At 35.0% G+C, this 20,520-nt stretch overlaps 1 protein-coding gene across 14 annotated transcripts in view; it reads left to right on the top strand.

Annotated features, from left to right (window-relative positions):
- The window catches only part of mffa (mitochondrial fission factor a), a 583,551-nt gene that overhangs the window by 283,703 nt on the left and 279,328 nt on the right, over positions 1-20,520 (top strand). For 3 of the 14 annotated variants that reach the window (XR_007425392.1, XR_007425387.1, XR_007425386.1), the window contains 2 exons: positions 17,433-17,486; positions 17,824-17,865. The exons of 7 other annotated variants lie outside the window; for them this stretch is intronic. The gene's annotated coding sequence lies outside the window, so the exon portion shown is untranslated. Of the gene's footprint in view, positions 1-17,432; positions 17,487-17,823; positions 17,872-20,520 lie in introns of those variants that run through there. 4 more of the 14 variants (XR_007425398.1, XR_007425388.1, XR_007425393.1 and 1 more) reach the window with 4 other exon arrangements.

The raw sequence follows: 20,520 nt of genomic DNA, 5'->3' as shown, positions 1-20,520 counted from the left end.
TGCTGCCAAAATTATACTCGCCCCATTACAAGCCGCCCTGTTGAAGGTATAAGAAAATGCATCACAGGACAAACTGTACACACTATGACATGTATGAAACATGAATTGCATGACATTCAGAGCTTGCAGTGCTGAGATGATAGGGGGAGTATAATTTCGGCAGAATTAAATATAATGCTGCCAAAATTATGCTCAGCCCATTAGAAGCCGCCCTGTTGAAGGTATAAGAAAATGATTTACAGGACATACTGTACACACCCTGACATGTATGAAACATAAATTGCATGACATTCAGAGCTTGCAGTGCTGATATGATAGGGGGAGTATAATATTGGCAGGCTTAAAAATAATGCTGCCAAAATAATACTCCCCCCATTAGAAGCCACCCAGTTGAAGATATAATAAAATGCATCACAGGACATACTGTACACACTATGACATGTATGAAACATAAATTGCATGACATTCAGACCTTGCAGTGCTGAGATGATAGGGGGAGTATAATTTCGGCAGGCTTTAAAATAATGCTGCCAAAATAATACTCCCCCCATTAGAAGCCGCCCAGTTGAAGATATAAAAAAATGCATCACAGGACATACTCTACACACCATGACATGTATGACACATATATTGCATGACATTCAGAGCTTGCAGTGCTGAGATGATAGGGGGAGTATAATTTCAGCAGGCTTAAAAATAATGCTGTCAAATTTAAGCCCCCCTGTTGAAGATTAGTAAATTGAAGAGTAAAATGTATCACAGGGCATACTCTACATACCATGACATGTATGTGAAATTAATTGCATGACATTCAGACCTTACAGTGCTGAGATCATAGGGGCAAATGAGATCCTGAAGGTCCAACATCCATCGGTATCGAGTCAGACAGGTGGGCAATCAATAACTCGAAGGAAGGCAGAAAGATGGAATTAGTCTTGACTGGATTTATTTAAAACCCAGAATATAAAACATTACCAAAGTGTGGCTAATGACTTCAGCAGATCTGAGTCAAACTGCCTAATTAAAGGCAGAAAGACAGAAAGTAACACGAAGGCACCCTGAAACAGTGGCATGCACCAACTCCATCGTCCACAAACCTGAGTGACTGAGTACAGTGGGTGAACAACAGCACTAGCAAGTGTACCACAATTTTCTATGTCCATGAACCCCTGGATCTGCAGTCTTATCTAAAGGGAAATCAATTACCAAAAGCTAGACCAAACAAGTAAGTATTTAGTCTAGACTCAAAGATTGAGCCAGTGTCTGTTTCCTGAACATATTCAGGAAGGTTATTTCAGAGTTGGGGTGCTTTATAAGAGAAAGCTCTTCCTCCTGCAGAGCTCCTCTGAATTCTGGGAACTACTTAGAAACTAGCACATTGTGATCTAAGTAATCACACTGATTCATAGACTCACAGATTTCAGGATGGGAAATGACATCATCTTAATTAACAAAAAACAGGACTAAGAAAAAAACACTATTTGCAAAGACATCTTTTTACACTAGGGGATTATAGATGATCTATAGATGATCTATAGATGATACACCACACGATGTTAAAACATTGCAAATCTAGGCAGTCAAATACACCATTACAACCAACAGTGTCAAAACAACAGGGAATGTGTTTTTTCAGTTCTTAATACTCCTGCCTGGATATTCATCTTTATAATCTTTTTTTCACAGCACCATATATGTAGTCAGCCTGTATGCTGTGCTCCAGTCACTATAGCTGCACACTGCACTTGTTAAAATTGATAAGTTGATATGAGATTTTATATTTGGATAAATAAACCTTTATATATATTTAACTGTTTGTTTATTTGAATTTATTTTTCCCCAAAGGTACACAAAGCCCTATAATGGGCAGTGTGATGTTTTGACCTGTGCTCTGCTTGTAAAACTTGGGTCCAGTCATTCACATAAATGTTACTTTGACACATACCAGGCTGCAAAAATGTTTTTCTCAAAGTATAACATATTTTCAATGTATACTGCCCCTGCCCTTAGCATGAGGGTGCCAGTGAGAGAGGAGGAGCCTTCAATTGCTAACACAACCTGCTTCAGTTTTTTCACAATATCTGGTAACTTTAAGTAAAAAAAAACAAGAACACGATTAAAGAATTTGTGGGATGTCACATAACTTGTTTTTTTGTTGAGAGACAAATAATACATACTGTGGTATGTTACATACCTTTAAGTGCTGACACTATGTCCTCAATGAGCACAGATCTCTTTTTCGGAGGCTGCACAAAGCTCTCCTCACTTTCAGCATCTATCAGACTCTTTAACACAACAAACATTTAAATGTTACAATAAACTTAGTAATGAACTATGTTATAACATATTTGCCTTTGCAAGAGTGTGAGCAACCTACCACACCAAATTAAAAAGGTATACAGGAAATCATATTTTGCATTGTGTATAGGATAAACAGGTTTAAAAGCAAAAATATACATTGCAAACACAGCATTTGCCAGTGTTAAATCAGCAATGTGAGTTTTAAATGTAACTAAAAGGTCAGGGCACAGCATTTACCACAAAGAGCTCTTTTCCACCAACGTGGAACGGGCTTTGTTCGCGTTCGCGCACCAAATGTTGAACTGTTCTGTGCATTTCCACCAACAAAAATAGGGTTTTAACCCATTGCGTACTTTTGCTTGAAAATAGCCAAAACGATTAATATATATGTACAGTATATATTTAGAAAACATTAACCTCTTCTAGAAGACCCTGAAGTAAAACTCTGAACATGGAAAATAAAAATTTCAGTTATGCAGCTCTGTCTTTGCAACCGATGAGCCTTAACAGAATTCTAAGATCTGTTCTCTTTCACCATAAACAAAACTATTGATTTTTTTGGTTAGGACTACATTTTTAGCTACTACTGCTGAAACTCACAATTTCCAGTGACTTATTTATGGTTGTGGATTCCAGGCCAACAACTCTTACGTCTGAGTCTGTATCTGTATCACACAATGGAGGGGCTGTGTTGGGATCAGGGCGCATTCTCTTTCTGAGATCTTCTTTAAGAGCCTCAACCATGTGCTTTTGTGCCTTTTTTGACAGTGTGTGAGCACAAAATTAAATAAAAAACATAAAAATCAAGTCAATTAAATTTTTGTGCTGAGAATGGTCTATTATCCAAAAACATCTAGTTAACATTGTTTCTGTGGTCAGAAACCTACTAGTAATAAATCTGTGGAGGAATGAGAGTAATAGTCTACAACACAGCTGATGTATAATGGGGAACCGCAATGTAGGCCTGAGCAAAAAAGGTGATGTAATTGATGATGACCAACAAGTAACCTGATGAAGGTAATAATCATAAATTTGGAAAATTCCCAGAGAACTACAAAGGAAGCAACAAGATGCCATAAAAGTAATTCAGATGTTTGCAGTATAATTTGATAAATGCCAGGATAACAAGTTTTTGAAAGATGGTGAACACAGTATTATACTATTTATTTATAATATATTTCTATTGCATTTTCTATTGTTTTTTTAACAGTTAAAAAAAGCAAAAGTTAAGTTGTATGTTGGTATATGCTGCAAAAATAAGAATAATAAACCACACCACTTTGTTTAAATTGTCCAGGCCTGCATCATAGGTGGGATAATCTAATATATTATAGCATAATACAATAACAAACATAATATTATAGTAATAAATAACATCTGCCTTCATTATGTCTGTGAATCATACAATTGTGCAAGAAATACCTTTCTTGTAGGCAATTCCTTCTGTAAAGCATTCGGTTCAGGTCTCAAGTTCACAATTTCAAGTACCTGAAAAAATACAGTTCTAAATAAATACTGATACAAACTACTTATAATGAAACACAATTGTACAATCTTCTTGTTAATAATATAGTTGTAGTAAAAAAAAATAGTAGTCTTCTATATTAAAGAAATAATGCTTTGTAGTCAACCTTTGCCTTTTTCTTTGGGTTAACACAAGGTGCAGTAGTTGTGATGTTTGATTCTGAATGTGATGTCTGGGTTCTAAACGGAACCTGTAAACATAAAACAGACTTCAAAGGTCCATGGTGTATAAAAAAAACTGGCAAGTTAATGTGCATGCATTTAATACTCAAAAATTAATTAACAACTGTACGAGGTAAATCAAAATGCTGCAAAAATACCTTTCTTGTAGGCTCTTCTGTATGTTAGTTCTTGCTAAATCACCAGAACAGAGAAAAAGTGATCTTACAAAAAAATATAAAGGATACCTGGTGTCTAAGCAGAGCACACAGTATTGCAGCAGTGTTGCAGTCTTTGGGACACTTGGCTGTAAGTACTGGTCCACTTACTGCTCATGGCAATCAACAGACACATTTAGACAGCTAGCTAAACCGTATCAAAGCTCAGGTTACGTCACATTCAGATAATCTTGTGACCCTTTTTAATATTCTTCAATATTTTTGGACTACTTCACCAAAATCTGAAACTGAACTGTACACAACAATACCTTTTATCTAGTAATTAGTTTCCTTTCGTGTTGAGGGTTGTTCTACTTTTATTCTTCATGTTCAAAAAGACCTGTTGAAAGATGCTACATTTTATTACAACGTATTGTTACATATATAATAATATTACAATATTAGAATGTTTTTATTAGCCTCTAATAATGTGAGATAAGTGTCACTATTGGGAAAATGTGTATGATTTTATCACCACGGTAAAATTAGTTTCATTTTTGATATTCGACTTTTCGGCTCTAATAACTTCTGAACGGAGGATGGTAGCCAGCAGATACTTACATAATCAGGACAGTACGACCACAGAGAGTGACGCACACCCTTCCTTTTACTGTTTGGGTGAAATTTGCGCAACGCCCTTTTAGCTTTAATACCGAAAAACTAAGCGCACTTTTCCTGTCAGAATAAAATGCATGTACTTCTAGACCACCTCTACATCTGTACACACTCATTTATTTACATCCAAATCACTTCAGTGCATAAAAATGCCTATTAATGTTCCCACATAAGAATAGATGCTTTAAGAAAAAAAAAACACCAATAGCTCCATATCCTTAGGGTTCATACACATCAGAATAACGGGGATGTATACTTTGAGTCATGAGGAAAATTGCACACCCATTACTATTATGCAAAATGCTCTAATGTTTTATTATATTTTATATATTCACAAATTCAATAGCATTTCAGCAACTGTGTATGTCACAGTTAGGTGGCAGCAGACACGCACACCATTTATATTTTGGATACAGTGCCAATTCTAGTGAATATTACATTTTATATATTTAAAAAATCAATAGAGTTTAAACCGAATTACACAGAACACTAAAAATAAGTGTGTATGATACAGCTAGGTGTCAGGAAACACACACACTCTTTGAAATTTGGATACATTGCCAATTCTACTAATTATTAAATTATATACATTTTAAAATGTAATAGCTTTCAAACCGAATCACACAGAATAATAAAAACAAGTGTGTATGATACAGCTAGGTGTCAGGAAACACACACTCTTTGAAATTTGGATACATTGCCAATTCTACTAATTATTAAATGATATACATTTTAAAATGTAATAGCTTTCAAACCGAATTACACAGAACAATAAAAACAAGTGTGTATGATACAGTTAGGTGGCAACAAACACACACACGGTTTATATTTATGATACACTGCCAATTCTACGAATTATTAAATTTTATATATTTTAAAATGTAATAGCTTTCAAACCGAATCACACAGAATAATAAAAACAAGTGTGTATGATACAGCTAGGTGGCAGCAAACACGCTCACTCTTTATATTTATGATACACTGCCAATTCTATGAATTATTAAATGTTATATATTTTTAAATTCAATAGCTTTTACACCAAATCACACAGAACAATAAAAACTAGTGTGTATGATACAGCTAGGTGGCAATAAACACACACACTCTTTAAAATTCGGATACACTGCCAATTCTACTAATTATTAAATTTTATATATTTTAAAATTCAATAGCTTTTAAACTCAATTACACAGAATAATAAAAACAAGTGTGTATGCTACAGCTAGGTGGCAGCAAACACACAAACTCTTTGAAATTTGAATACATTGCCAATTCTACTAATTATTTAATTTTATATATTTTAAAATTCAATAGCTTTTACACCAAATCACACAGGACAATAAAAACTAGTGTGTATGATACAGCTAGGTGGCAACAAACACACACATGTTTGTGGGCATCTTGCAGTTGCTAAAAGCGTACACAGTTGTTTTTAGTGTTCTGTGTAATTCGGTTTGAAAGCTATTGAATTTTAAAATATATAAAATTTAATAATTCATAGAATTGGCAGTGTATCATAAATATGTGTGTGTGTTTGCTGCCACCTAGCTGTATCATACACACTTATTTTTATTGTTCTGTGTAATTCAGTTTGAAAGCTATTGCATTTTAAAATATATAAAATTTAATAATTAATAGAATTGGCAATGTATCCAAATTTTAAAGAGTGTGTGTGTTTGTTGCCACCTAGCTGTATCATACACACTTGTTTTTATTATTCTGTGTGATTCGGTTTGAAAGCTATTGAATTTTAAAATGTATATAATTTAATAATTAGTAGTATTGGCAATGTATCCAAATTTTAAAGTGTGTGTGTGTGTTTGCTGCAACCTAGCTGTAGCATACACACTTGTTTTTATTATTCTGTGTAATTGAGTTTAAAAGCTATTGAATTTTAAAATATATATAATTGAATAATATGTAGAATTGGCACTGTATCATAAATATAAAGCATGTGTGTGTTTGTTGCCACCTAACTGTATCATACACACTTGTTTTTATTGTTCTGTGTAATTCGGTTTAAATTCTATTGATTTTTTAAATATATAAAATGTAATATTCACTAGAATTGGCACTGTATCCAAAATATAAATGGTGTGTGTCTGCTGCCACCTAGCTGTATCATACACACTTGTTTTTATTATTCTGTGTGATTCGGTTTGAAAGCTATTACATTTTAAAATGTATATAATTTAATAATTAGTAGAATTGGCAATGTATCCAAATTTCAAAGAGTGTGTGTGTTTCCTGACACCTAGCTGTATCATACACACTTGTTTTTATTATTCTGTGTGATTCGGTTTGAAAGCTATTGAATTTTAAAATGTATATAATTTAATAATTAGTAGTATTGGCAATGTATCCAAATTTTAAAGTGTGTGTGTGTGTTTGCTGCAACCTAGCTGTAGCATACACACTTGTTTTTATTATTCTGTGTAATTGAGTTTAAAAGCTATTGAATTTTAAAATATATATAATTGAATAATATGTAGAATTGGCACTGTATCATAAATATAAAGCATGTGTGTGTTTGTTGCCACCTAACTGTATCATACACACTTGTTTTTATTGTTCTGTGTAATTCGGTTTAAATTCTATTGATTTTTTAAATATATAAAATGTAATATTCACTAGAATTGGCACTGTATCCAAAATATAAATGGTGTGTGTCTGCTGCCACCTAGCTGTATCATACACACTTGTTTTTATTATTCTGTGTGATTCGGTTTGAAAGCTACTACATTTTAAAATATATAAAATTTAATAATTCGTAGAATTGGCAGTGTATCATAAATATAAACCGTGTGTGTGTTTGTTGCCACCTAACTGTATCATACACACTTGTTTTTATTGTTCTGTGTAATTCGGTTTGAAAGCTATTACATTTTAAAATGTATATAATTTAATAATTAGTAGAATTGGCAATGTATCCAAATTTCAAAGAGTGTGTGTGTTTCCTGACACCTAGCTGTATCATACACACTTGTTTTTATTATTCTGTGTGATTCGGTTTGAAAGCTATTACATTTTAAAATGTATATAATTTAATAATTAGTAGAATTGGCAATGTATCCAAATTTCAAAGAGTGTGTGTGTTTCCTGACACCTAGCTGTATCATACACACTTATTTTTAGTGTTCTGTCGCAGGCCCGGAGTGGCTAATCGGGAGATTCGGGAGGATTCCCGATGGGCCGGCTCGAGTTTGGGCCGGTTGGACGGAAAAAAATAATTTACCCGTCACTTATCTAATCTTATTCTTATTCTTATTTTTTTTAATTATCGGGTGCTGAGAGCTCATCCGCATGTTTGAATGGTTTGTCCTGTACAAAAACGCACCTGATTTATATGCTGACACTGCAGTCTGACTTGCAGGCTGAGAACGTCATGCCGCCCCAAAGCAGTAGAATTAGCGCCAGATCCCTGCAAGCCGCACACTCATTAATCTACCTGCGGAGCTTTAAACGCGCGGATGAGCGCATCACTTGCCTCGGCTGGTCGGGCTCCAGGAAACAGTCTGTGATGTATTCATCTGTTTTTTAATACTATTTTAATTTTATATAAAGCTATGGCATGATAATCACAATACAGCTAAATAACCAAGTCTTATTGTTAACGAAACTTCTCCTTAACTGAAACTAATTAAAAGAAAAACTTAAACGAACTGAAATTACAGATTGAATACCTTCATTTTCGTATTTGTTAATTTATTTATAATTGATTTATATAAATGTGGTATATCATTATATATATCGTTATCGTGATATAAAAAACGATTTTTCCCATATCGCCCAGCGCTACTTCTAAGTAATATTAATTCATATAATATTTTTTTTTTTACCTTTTAAATCTTTATCTGATTTAAATTTGAATGTGAACGGTGTTCTTTTAACTTACCAACATATACTTGTACTTATATGCAATAAAAAGGCATTGTAAGATCTAGCTGCTGTTTTATTTATTCAAATTCCTGCTCCATGGCATATATGGGCTGGATTTGGGCATGAAACTCCCGGGCTGAAAAAGGGGCGCACTCCGGCCCTGAACCCACGCAGTTAGAACTACATTTCCCTTAAAATACTACGACTTTATTCTCTTTATTCTCATAACATTATGCATTTATACACGATTTATTCTCGTAATATTATGTCTTTATTCTCGAAGTGAATTGTTTTTTTGTATGGCTCTAAAACGCCGTCGTACCGTTTCATTTGTATTATTCAAAGTTATTTTAAAACATGTAGTTTTTATCATGGTGTCTTGGTGTTTTTGGTGTGCCCCCTGGTGGCGTTAGGGCCCTTAAGCATCCGCATAATTTGAGTATGCATTGGGCCGGCTGTGCTGTTACACCATTCAATTTACCCCCTATAAAATTAAAAATTGGCTTTTATGATATCATCATTGAGGCAAAGGAGGAAATGACACTGCACTTCTTGAAGGACAGAAAGCAAATAATAGCAAATGTCACCTTTTTAACCTAAATTCCATGTTTTTTTTTGTAATCGTCCGATTGATATAGCTGCAACATAATAAATAATATTATTATAAATTATAAACAATTGTCTATGGAAAAAAAACAATAACTATAATTATAAATTATAACCTCTCAATGTAAAATATGTATTGTCAGGTAAAGAGCTGGATTTTTAAGCAGACTTACTTCCACCGTAAATTTAATCTAAAGGTTTTTTTTTTTTTGTCATGCATGGTGGGACTGGTACCTAGTTCATGAGTGTGTAGTACAGAAGATGAACAATGGTTTGACCATATTACATTTAAATGTATGAATGCAATAATATAATGAATTCAAGGTACATAGAAAAATCAGTAGTACAGTAATACACGTGTATCATTTTGGGCTCTATTACTTTTACAGCGTACATTCCTGTTACATATAAATATAGTTTTTCCTCAGATGAGTATCGTGTACAAACACTTTAGTCAGATTCTGTAATCGGAATTAATTCAGTCAGACTGGAGAAAATCTTTGCACGCAAATCTAGACACAGATAATATTCTTGCGGTCATAATTACTGACACCTGACAATTCGGGACTTTTATTCTATCGGAACGTAGCGGCTGCGAACACGTGATCTCTCATACTAACCAATGTGGTAGGAGGCGCGATTAATGCCCGCCCATATTTCGCAATCAAAATAATAAGCGGTAAGTTCGTTTTGTAGACCCAAAGGAGAAAACCAATATTCGGACTGAATTCCCGTTTCTGTTTTTGTGTGTTCAAACCAAAAAACAAAAAGGCGACCCGTTTTTTCATTTCTTCAGCTCTCTATTCAGTTCAAGAATCAAACTGTCAAAATGTACACGGACCCTAAAACACATTATAACTGTGTAAAATGAACGAACATTTCGTTTTTATTCTTTCTCTAAGTGTTTGGGTTCATTTGTATGTTGAATGTTGTAAAATCTTTTTTCACACTGGATAAAGCGTTTTACGCTTAGTATTGAGCTCCTCTTTCTCTCCTTAGAGCGAAAGCTGCTTCAAGTGTTGTTTTGTACTGGAAACTTCTCTTTCGTTTAGAAATGAGTTTTAAATACCTAAACCATGTTAATATGTCCTTAGGTTACTTGACTTGTAAATAGTGTTATGTTCTCTTCGCGACACTAGAGGGCGGAAGAACACAAAACATATGAGTAATGTGTAAAAGCTCATGTTGTTTCGTTGGCACAATGGACTTCCCGTAGTTGGACACTTTTATGCAGGAGAGTTTCACATGTATAAGTCAGTCTACGTACAGCCCAACTGGCAGATGGTCACGTTGTATCGTTCTGTAAAATAAATCAGCAAAAATGAAAAAAGAAGTCGTCAGCTCCTTCCTAACTCAACAAACCACATTTTAACTATGTAAAATGTACCACATCATGTAAGAAAGAGTTGGGGTTCATTTGTATGTTGAATGCTGAAAAAGAATTCACGCTGAGAAAACCGTTTTACGCTTAGTTTTGAGCTCCTATTTCACTCCTTAGAGCGAAATCTGCTTCATGTGTTGTTTTGTACTGAAAACTTCTCTTTCGATCAAAAATGAGTGTTTAAGACCTAAACCACATTTTAACTGTGTAAAATGCAATAACATCTTGTTTTCAACAGTTCTCATGTGCTCTCTGAAAAATAATATACTGGATCTACTTTAAAAAATGATGTAACAATTTGCATGCATAGTTTTGCAATCCTAACTAGAATGATGGATTTTAGAACGTCGTTTTGCAATTCCAACTAAAATGTTGTTGAGAAAAAGCTAAGAGACTTGTTCCCACCATCATTTTATTAAAAACGTTAAAGATTTATTCATTTGAACCTACCTAATCCATGTAAGAATTTCTTTATATTCAGGCAAATATTAAAAAAAAAAAACATCACCTTTTTTATTGGTTAAAAAATGGGCACAACAAACTGTTGCATAATAAAAGACATCTGCATAGTACAAAATAAAATATTCCAGCTGAACGAACAGCTGTTTACATAGCTACTAAGAAATGAAATTGTTTATTTCTTAATTAGCAAGTGAACTTTACGAGCTGTTGTTTTGTTGACATTATTTTGTACTAGCTTTCAGTCCATCCAGTTTGAGGAGTAACTTTTAAAAAACTTCTAAGATATGTCTCAGTTGTCTTGGGTAGCTGAGATTAAGACCCATCAGCAAGGCACAAGAACTTGTGTTCCCCCTATCACGAGTGGCACTGGCTGGGGCATCTTTGTTAACCATAATTGTCATAACCTTCCCAGCAAGTTGTCTGTTCAGAACTTCAGCATCCTTATAGAAAAAAAAACAGTAAATATTTCAGTTTCAATGTTGCTGTAGTTACCGTAATGTTTTAAGGTAGATAGCAATTTAATTTTACAAGCAATCCTGGGAAATGGTGTGAAGACTTCATTGGATATGAGAGGCCTCGTGACATCTAAACTTATTATTAAGGGGGCTTTCACACCTACTTCCTTTGGTCCAGATATTCTCATTTTTCAGTCTGGTCTGAACCCAAGTGTCAGGTGTGAAAGGGGTCAATAATATATTTTACTTGTGTGCGCCTTTCTTGTCACTTTACATGATTCAACATAAAACTGACAGAACATAAAATACATATATAGAAACAGAATATAGAATACACAGGGAAAAAAAGTACAGAATAGGATTAATAATCACAAATCATAAGCAACTTTAAACAGATAAGTTTTGAGTTTAGACTTGAAATGTGGCAATGTTACGGTGAATAAGTGGGAGTGAATTCCAGAGCCGGGGAGAAGAGCGGTTGAATGCTCGCTCTGCACCCCAAGACGGGCAGTAAGAATAGTGAGATAAATAGAATAAGAGGATCTAAGGGGAACGAGCAGGTGTAGCATTGTGAAGAAGGTACGAAAGATAAGGAGGGGCACAACTGTGAGGGGGAGTATTTTATAGTTGATGCGATATTGCGATATGGGATAGGGAGCCAGTGAAGCTGTTGTAAAGGAGTCTGGTTAATGACACGGGCAGCTGCATTTTAAACAAACTGTAATTTATGTAGGTTTTTTGTGGCAGGCCAAAATAAAGAGAGTTACAGTAAGGTAACCAGACTGTGGACCAGATTAGTTGTAGTGTGAGCAGTAAGAGAAGGACAAAGACGATTAATTTTTCGGAGATGGAAGTAGGCTGACCAACTATTGACATGGGATTCGAAGGAAAGTATGCTTTTGACAATGACACCCAGACTCTTGACCTGAGGGAAGGGAGAGATGGAGGAGTTATCAACAGGAATGTAGAAGTTATGAGATTTACTTACTGTTGATTTAGTACCAATCAACAAAAGTTCTGATTTATTGCCAGTTTAATCAAAGAACATTTACACTTTAAAAATGTACTGTTAAATTTACAGTAAGTAAATTAGTAACTAAGTAGTTAACTAAAGTAAGTAAAGTAACTGGCAGTAATTGACAAGTAACTTACTGTGAAATAAAATCACAGTACCGAACTGTAGTTAACAGTAATTTATTGTAAAAACAAATTTTGTTAAATTAAATCACTGTTAAAAAAACAAACAAATGGCAGCAGCTGAATAGTAAATTAACCTTTAAAATTGTTTCGTGTATACTGTAATTTTGTGCATAGTTGTATTGATCAGACTTTCAAAAATAAAGCATTGTGTTTTTATCTACATAAGTGTTTTCACAACAGAATGATACCTAAATCACTGTTAAACAGTTAAACATAAGCCTTTTTTATACCATGTACTGCATGACATTTTTTATTGTTCAACAAAATCTGCAGAGACACAGCAAACAATTACAAAAACTATTTTTTTCCTCAATATGTGAAGAACAACAGTTTAATCTAATCTTGTTTTTCCAGGACTGAAGTCCTTATAAAAGAAATGACGCAGGGATTCATATCTGATGTCTTCCGCTTTACAGTTCTTCCAGTTTTCTTGCTTGTCTTGAACTTTTCACTGCACTTGGTGGAGTCAGGATTCATTCTGACAAGGAACCAAACAGAAATTAAAATAAAAGTTAATGTTCACAATCACCAAACTGGTATGTCAAGCACATCATGTTAATAAGAAGCTCTCAGGTCAAGTCACTTTTCAAACTTCTTCTTTTTCTACTTCTTCTTCTTCAGGTTGTAAGTGTGTTGAATCCAAAATGAATCCAAATGACTACTGCCCCAACGTTTTATTTTAGCGAGACAGTCAATGAGGGATGAAGGTGAAAGTGCAACATTAGGTTTGGTTGAGAGGTAGAGCTGGGTGTCATCAGTGTATCCTGATATATAATGTTTAACACTATGATGTGTAGTTTATTAGCTTCCCAAAGACATCATATACTATGGGGGCTTCCCTACTAGCCCACTGCGCTCCGGAAAACCAGCAAACTGATTTTCCCTTCACACACGGCCAGTGGCCTGTCTCCTCATTAATAACATAGATTAAAACAATTAATCCGGGCTAAAGCCCCAGAAGCCCAGGCCAGGCGATGCCCCTGAGGAAATTTAAATGCTAACACTTCTTTTCCTTTTAATTGTGATGAATGGTGTCTTGACAAGTGCGATTTAAGGCTACCCCATGTTCTATATCAAACTTCAAATCAAGCGTATAGCGCTTGTTATAAATGATGTTGTCTCAAAGCAGCTTTACAGAAACATGATCAAAGGGCAAAGAATCAGGCAAAACATTAAACATAGAAAATACAGAATACAGAACCCCCAGTGAGCGCAGAGATAAGGAAAAACTTCCTCAGAGCTGGAGAAGGAAGAAACTTTGGGAGGACCTAGACTCGCATATAAGGGGGGACCTTACCACCATCAGTCTGGCCGGACAGGGGACATGAGAGCCTGAGGGTCCAGCATCCCTCGGTATCGGGTCAGACAGGTGGGCAGTCAGTGACTCGGAGGATAGCAGAGAGATGTAATTCGGTATGACTGGATTTGTGTAAAACAGAAAATATAAAACATTATCAGAGTATAGCTAATGACTCCAGCAGATCTGAATAAAACAGCCTAACTAAAGTGAGCGAGCCAGAGGGTAGCATAGACACGGACGCACCCTGAAACACCACCATTCACAAACCTGAGTGATCGCGTGCAGTGAGCGAACAACAGCACCCAGCATCTCAGTTTACCACAATTCCCTATATCCATGAGAACTTTATAGTCCATGCGGAATTTAACTGGAAGCCAGTGCAATGCTTATAGGACTGGATTAATATGATCAAATTTTCTAGTTTTTTTTCTAGCGCATAACAATAGTCGGAGGTAATGAAGGCATACACTCATGCAGGGATAAGGCATTTCTTAGCCTGAGCTCCTTTGTGAATACATTAGTACATTTGAGTACATTTAAGAGCACTAACAGTATATTTAAAAAAAGTCAAGAATACTAAAAAAAGTATATTTTCCATTTCCTATACTAAAAGAAAAGTACACATAAAATATATCTTTTTGTAGTTCTATAAAATGTATTGTAAAGTAATACATCTTCAATTATACTTGAATGTGTTGAGGTGTAGAAAAGCTGTTCTAGTAACTAGATGGTTACAGTAGCTAAACTGTAGGTAATTTTTAACAAATTGAAATATTATTATAATATAATAATAATAATAATAATAATAATAATAATATATTATAATAAAATTACATTTGTATTTCTGTAATAACTTTAAAGTGAATGTGTTTATAATATTGTGAAAGTAAATAGAAGGTGTAGTATTTAAGTTCTTTACCTCTGGAATATCTCCTCAAGATTTGTAATGAACATGCCCCAGGGTTAGTGCCAGAAAGTGTGTACCTGTTTAACAAAGCTCATGTAGTGTATGTTCATTATGAACATCATTTTCACTGCTCCTCATGTTCTATGCACTTGGGGAAAAAAGTCCAACACGACGTGAAGCATGCCAGTTTAAAGACATTCTTGAAACCCAAGATGCCCAAGAAACCCAAGATGCAAATAAAAATCTTAAAAATGGCTCATTTTTTAAATTATTCATGTGTCATTCCAGATTAAAGACATTCTTGAAACCCCCAATTTACATTTATCTAGAGAGACAGCAGATAAAGAAGGGGCTCGGAATGACATACAGTTTGGAGCAGAGTACAGAAAATTAAGACAAACTGGCCAACTATGTGAACATGATATTAGTTTACTGTGGAACCTTGATGAAATTCCATTTTTTAAAAGTACCAGATTTGGCCAGTTCAGGGTCAGGTTATTGAACTACAGCCCAAAGACAGGAAAAGGAACATTTGTATGCCATGTATTTGGTTTGGAGAAAAAAAACTATACATGCACTCTCTCCTTTGTAGATGAACTCCTTTCTCTTCAAAAGGATGAAAAGGATGGTATCGCATGAAGACATCCACAGAATAGAGAACAGAGGTCCGAGGTGTTTGCACTCATATGACTCATATGACTTGCCTGCCCAGAACACTGAACAATTCAATGGGCTGTATGGGTGTGATTTTTGCTATCACACAGGTGGAGGACCGTAACCATTCAGAAGACCAAAACCTGTTCTCGGATCTGAGGCAAAACTTCATGACCATGCTATGTCCTCCAGATGTTACTCCAGAACAGCCAGTCATGGGGTGAAAGGCAAAACGGACACGTCACCCAACTGCTCATTGAGCTCCACTGGCTACCAGTTGATGCTCGCATCAAATTCAAAACTCTTACAATCGCCCACAAGGTCATGACAGAACAAGCTCCTTCCTACCTGCACTCACTCCTGAAGGCTTACGCTACCTCCCGGCCGCTGCGCTCCTCCGATTAACGTCGCCTCGCTTTGCCAAACACTCACACAAAGCAGACTGTTCTCATACAGAGTTCCCCAATGGTGGAACAAACTACCTTCCACTACCAGATCAGGAGAATCTCTCGCTATCTTTAAGAGACTCCTGAAGACAGAGCTCTTCAAAGAGCACTAACTCTCTTAACACACTAACTACTTCTAACCTCATTTCCTTCTTCCCCTCCTTCACTTCTCTATCCCCTTATTTCCCTTCAACCTCCTTTAAGCCCTAAAAATGGTTTATCTTAATTCCTATTGTAAGTCGCTTTGGACAAAAGCGTCTGCCAAAAGTAATGTGATGTAATGTAAAAAAAAGGCCCACTGTACTCTGCTCCACACTGTATGTCATTCAGAACCCCTTCTTTATCTGCTGTCTCTTTATATAAATGTAAATTGGGGTTTTCAAGAATGTCTTTAATCTGGCATTACAAACGAATCATTAAACAAATGAGCCCTTTTTTGCATCAAATACAAACTGGCATGCTTCACATCAAAACTTTGGGACAGGTATCACGGGGAGTTATCATCATTCATCAGCAATGTCTTGTATTGTCTTTTTTTTCAGCATCATTAAAACATATCGATGTGCCTCTGGCTGTGGATTGTACAGGGCAGGAGAGACTGCAGGTTTGGAGAGCTCTGGTTAAAGGCTTCGCGCTCGCGGGTGAGGCGGAGCAGCTGAAGGCTGCGGGGAGCTGCGCTGAATTAGCAGGGCTCTTATTAGTAGAGCGCAGTGGCTGGGTAAGGGCTGGTGAACGACTTTTGAAAACGTTATCTGATGGTGGACTAGTAAATTTAGAAATTTACTAGTAAGTTTAGAAAATGTTATCTTACCTAATGTAAATGGCGATAAAACCATACAAGACCATAGTTTTAACGTTAAGCTACGAATGTGAATGTTAGTTAACTAGCTAGCTAGCTAACCACTGCGAACGTTAGTTTACTAACTAACTAGCTAACTAGCTAGTGAGATAACCTAGACAGCAAGCTAGCAGAGGCTGTGCAGTGCAGTGCAAAGCTTCATTAGATTCAATTCTCAGTGTCTTTTTGTTTTAATTAGTATGTATTGAATATAGCAGTTCCAAAGTGCAATATATGATTTAAAAGAACTGTTTACGTACAAAAATGGCAAGATAGATAATGTATATTTTTATGTGTATATATTGTATACTCCAAAACAAGATATTTGTACATTTCCTGAAAACAGTATACCCTGATAAAATCATACACATTTTCCCAATAGTGACACTTATCTCACATTATTAGAGGCTAATGAACACATTCTAAAATTGTAATATTATTATATATGTAACAATACGTTGTAATAAAACGTAGCATCTTTCAACAGATCTTTTTGAACATGAAGAATAAAAGTAGAACAACCCTCAAAACGAAAGGAAAGGTTCGTCACATGTTCAGTTTTTTTTTGTAATTACTAGTTAAAAGGTATTGTTGTGTACAGTTCAGTTTCAGATTTTGGTGAAGTAGTCCAAACATATTAAAGAATATTAAAAAGGGTCACAAGATTATCTGAATGTGACGTAACCTGAGCTTTGATACGGTTTAGCTAGCTGTCTAAATGTGTCTGTTGATTGCTATGAGCAGTAAGTGGACCAGTACTTACAGCAAAGTGTCCCAAAGCAGTGTTGTAAAAGTATATTACACTGTGTGCTCTGCTTAGACATCAGGTATCCAATTCCTTTATGTTTTTTTGTAATATCACTTTTTCTCTGCTCTAGTGATTTAGCAAGAACTAACATACAGAAGAGCCTACAAGAAAGGTATTTTTGCAGCATTTTGATTTACCTCATACAGTTGTTAATTTTTGAGAATTAAATGCATGCACATTAACTTGCCAGTTTTTTTTATACACCATGGACCTTTGAAGTCTGTTTTATGTTTACAGGTTCCATTTACAACCCAGACATCACATTCAGAATCAAACATCACAACTACTGCACTTCGTGTTAACCCAAAGAAAAAGGCAAAGGTTGACTACAAAGCATTATTCCTTTAATATAGAAGCCTACTATTTTTTTCACTACAACTATATTATTAACAAGAAGATTGTACAACTGTGTTTCATTATAAGTAGTTTGTATACTTAAAAACTGTTTGTATACTTATAACTGTTAAAAAAACAATAGAAAATGCAATAGAAATATATTATAAATAAATAGTATAGTACTGTGTTCACCATCTTTTAAAAACTTGTTATCCTGACATTTATCAAATTATACTGCAAACATCTGCATTACTCTAGGTTTATGGCATCTTGTTGCTTACTTTGTAGTTCTCTGGGAATTTTCCAAATTTATGATTATTACCTTCATCAGGTTACTTGTTGGTCATCATCAATTACATCACCTTTTTTGCTCAGGCCTACATTGCGGTTCCCCATTATACATCAGCTGTATAATTACATATTATACAGCTGATGTATTACTCTCATTCCTCCACAGATTTATTACTAGTAGACCACAGAAACAATGTTAACTAGATGTTTTTGGATAATAGACCATTCTCAGCACAAAAATTTAATTGACTTGATCGTGACATCAGCAGAACTTTTCTCTTTTTTTGAAAGACCCCAAAGACTTGGGGTTCATTTGTATGTTGAATCTGAGAAAACCGTTTTACGCTTAATTTTGAGCTCCTCTATCACTCCTTCGAGCGACAACTGCTTCAAGTGTTGTTTTTTAATGAAAACTTCTCTGTCGGTCAGAAATGAGTTTTTAAGACCTAAAACACATTATAACTGTGTAAAATGCATGAACATTTCGGTTTCATTCTTTCTTAAGTGTTTGGGTTTATTTGTTTGTTGAATGTAGTAAAATCTTTTTTCTTAGAGCGAAAACGACTTCAAGTGTTGTTTTTTTACTGAAAATTTCTCTTTCGGTCAGAAATGAGAAAATACATTAACATCTCGTTTTTGTCGTTTCTTAATTGTTTTCATTGTGTTCAATTGTGTTCATTTTTTGTGTTGAATGTTCTAAAATCTTTTTCAAGCTAAGAAAAGCGTTCTACGCTTAGTTTTGAGCTCCTCTCTAACTGCTTAGAGCGAAAACGGCTTCAAGTCTTGTTTTGCACTGAAAACATCTCTATCGGTCAGAAATGAGTTTTTAAGACCTAAAACACATTATAACTGTGTAACATGCTCTAAAATCTCGTTTTTGTCATTTATTAAGTGTTTCGTTTCATTTGTGTGTTGAATGTTGTAAAATCTTTTTTCACACTGGGAAACGCGTTTTACGCTTAGTTTTGAGATCCTCTCTCACTGCTTAGAGCGAAAACGGCTTCAAGTGTTGTTTTGCACTGAAAACATCTTTTTCGGTCTGAAATGAGTTTTTAAGACCTAAAACACATTTATTAAGTGTTTGGTTTCATTTGTGTGTTGAATGTTGTAAAATCTTTTTTCACACTGGGAAACGCGTTTTACGCTTAGTTTTGAGCTCCCCTCTCTCACTGCTTAGAGCGAAAACGGCTTCAAGTGTTGTTTTGCACTGAAAACATCTTTTTCGGTCTGAAATGAGTCTAAAACACATTGTAGCTGTGTAAAATACACTAACATCTCGTTTTTGTCGTTTCTTTAGTGTTTGGGTTCATTTGTACGTTGAATGTTGTAAAATCTTTTTCAAGCTGAGAAAAGCGTTTCACGCTTAGTTTTGAGCTCCTCTCTCACTGCTTAGAGCGAAAACGGCTTCAAGTGTTGTTTTGCACTGAAAACATCTTTTTCGGTCTGAAATGAGTCTTAAAGACCTAAAACACATTGTAGCTGTGTAAAATACACTAACATCTCGTTTTTGTCGTTTCTTTTTAGTGTTTGGGTTCATTTGTATGTTGAATGTTCTAAAATCTTTTTCAAGCTGAGAAAAGCGTTTCACGCTTAGTTTTGAGCTCCTCTCTCACTGCTTAGAGCGAAAACGGCTTCAAGTGTTGTTTTGCACTGAAAACATCTTTTTCGGTCTGAAATGAGTCTAAAACACATTGTAGCTGTGTAAAATACACTAACATCTCGTTTTTGTCGTTTCTTTAGTGTTTGGGTTCATTTGTACGTTGAATGTTGTAAAATCTTTTTCAAGCTGAGAAAAGCGTTTTACACTTAGTTTTGAGCTCCTCTCTCACTGCTTAGAGCGAAAACGGCTTCAAGTGTTGTTTTACACTGAAAACATCTCTTTCGGTCAGAAATGAGTTTTTAAGACCTAAAACACATTATAACTGTGTAACATGCTCTAAAATTTAGTTTTTGTCATTTATTAAGTGTTTCGTTTTCATTTGTGTGTTGAATGTTGTAAAATCTTTTTTCACGCTGGGAAACCCATTTTACACTTAGTTTTGAGCTTCTCTCTCACTGCTTAGAGCGAAAACGGCTTCAAGTGTTGTTTTGCACTGAAAACATCTCTTTCGGTCAGAAATGAGTTTTTAAGACCTAAAAC

This window comes from Astyanax mexicanus, chromosome 18 (genome assembly GCF_023375975.1).
Source record: "Astyanax mexicanus isolate ESR-SI-001 chromosome 18, AstMex3_surface, whole genome shotgun sequence".
In the NCBI taxonomy this organism is placed as follows: domain Eukaryota; kingdom Metazoa; phylum Chordata; class Actinopteri; order Characiformes; family Acestrorhamphidae; genus Astyanax; species Astyanax mexicanus.
This window is presented reverse-complemented; position numbering and strand designations above follow the sequence as displayed.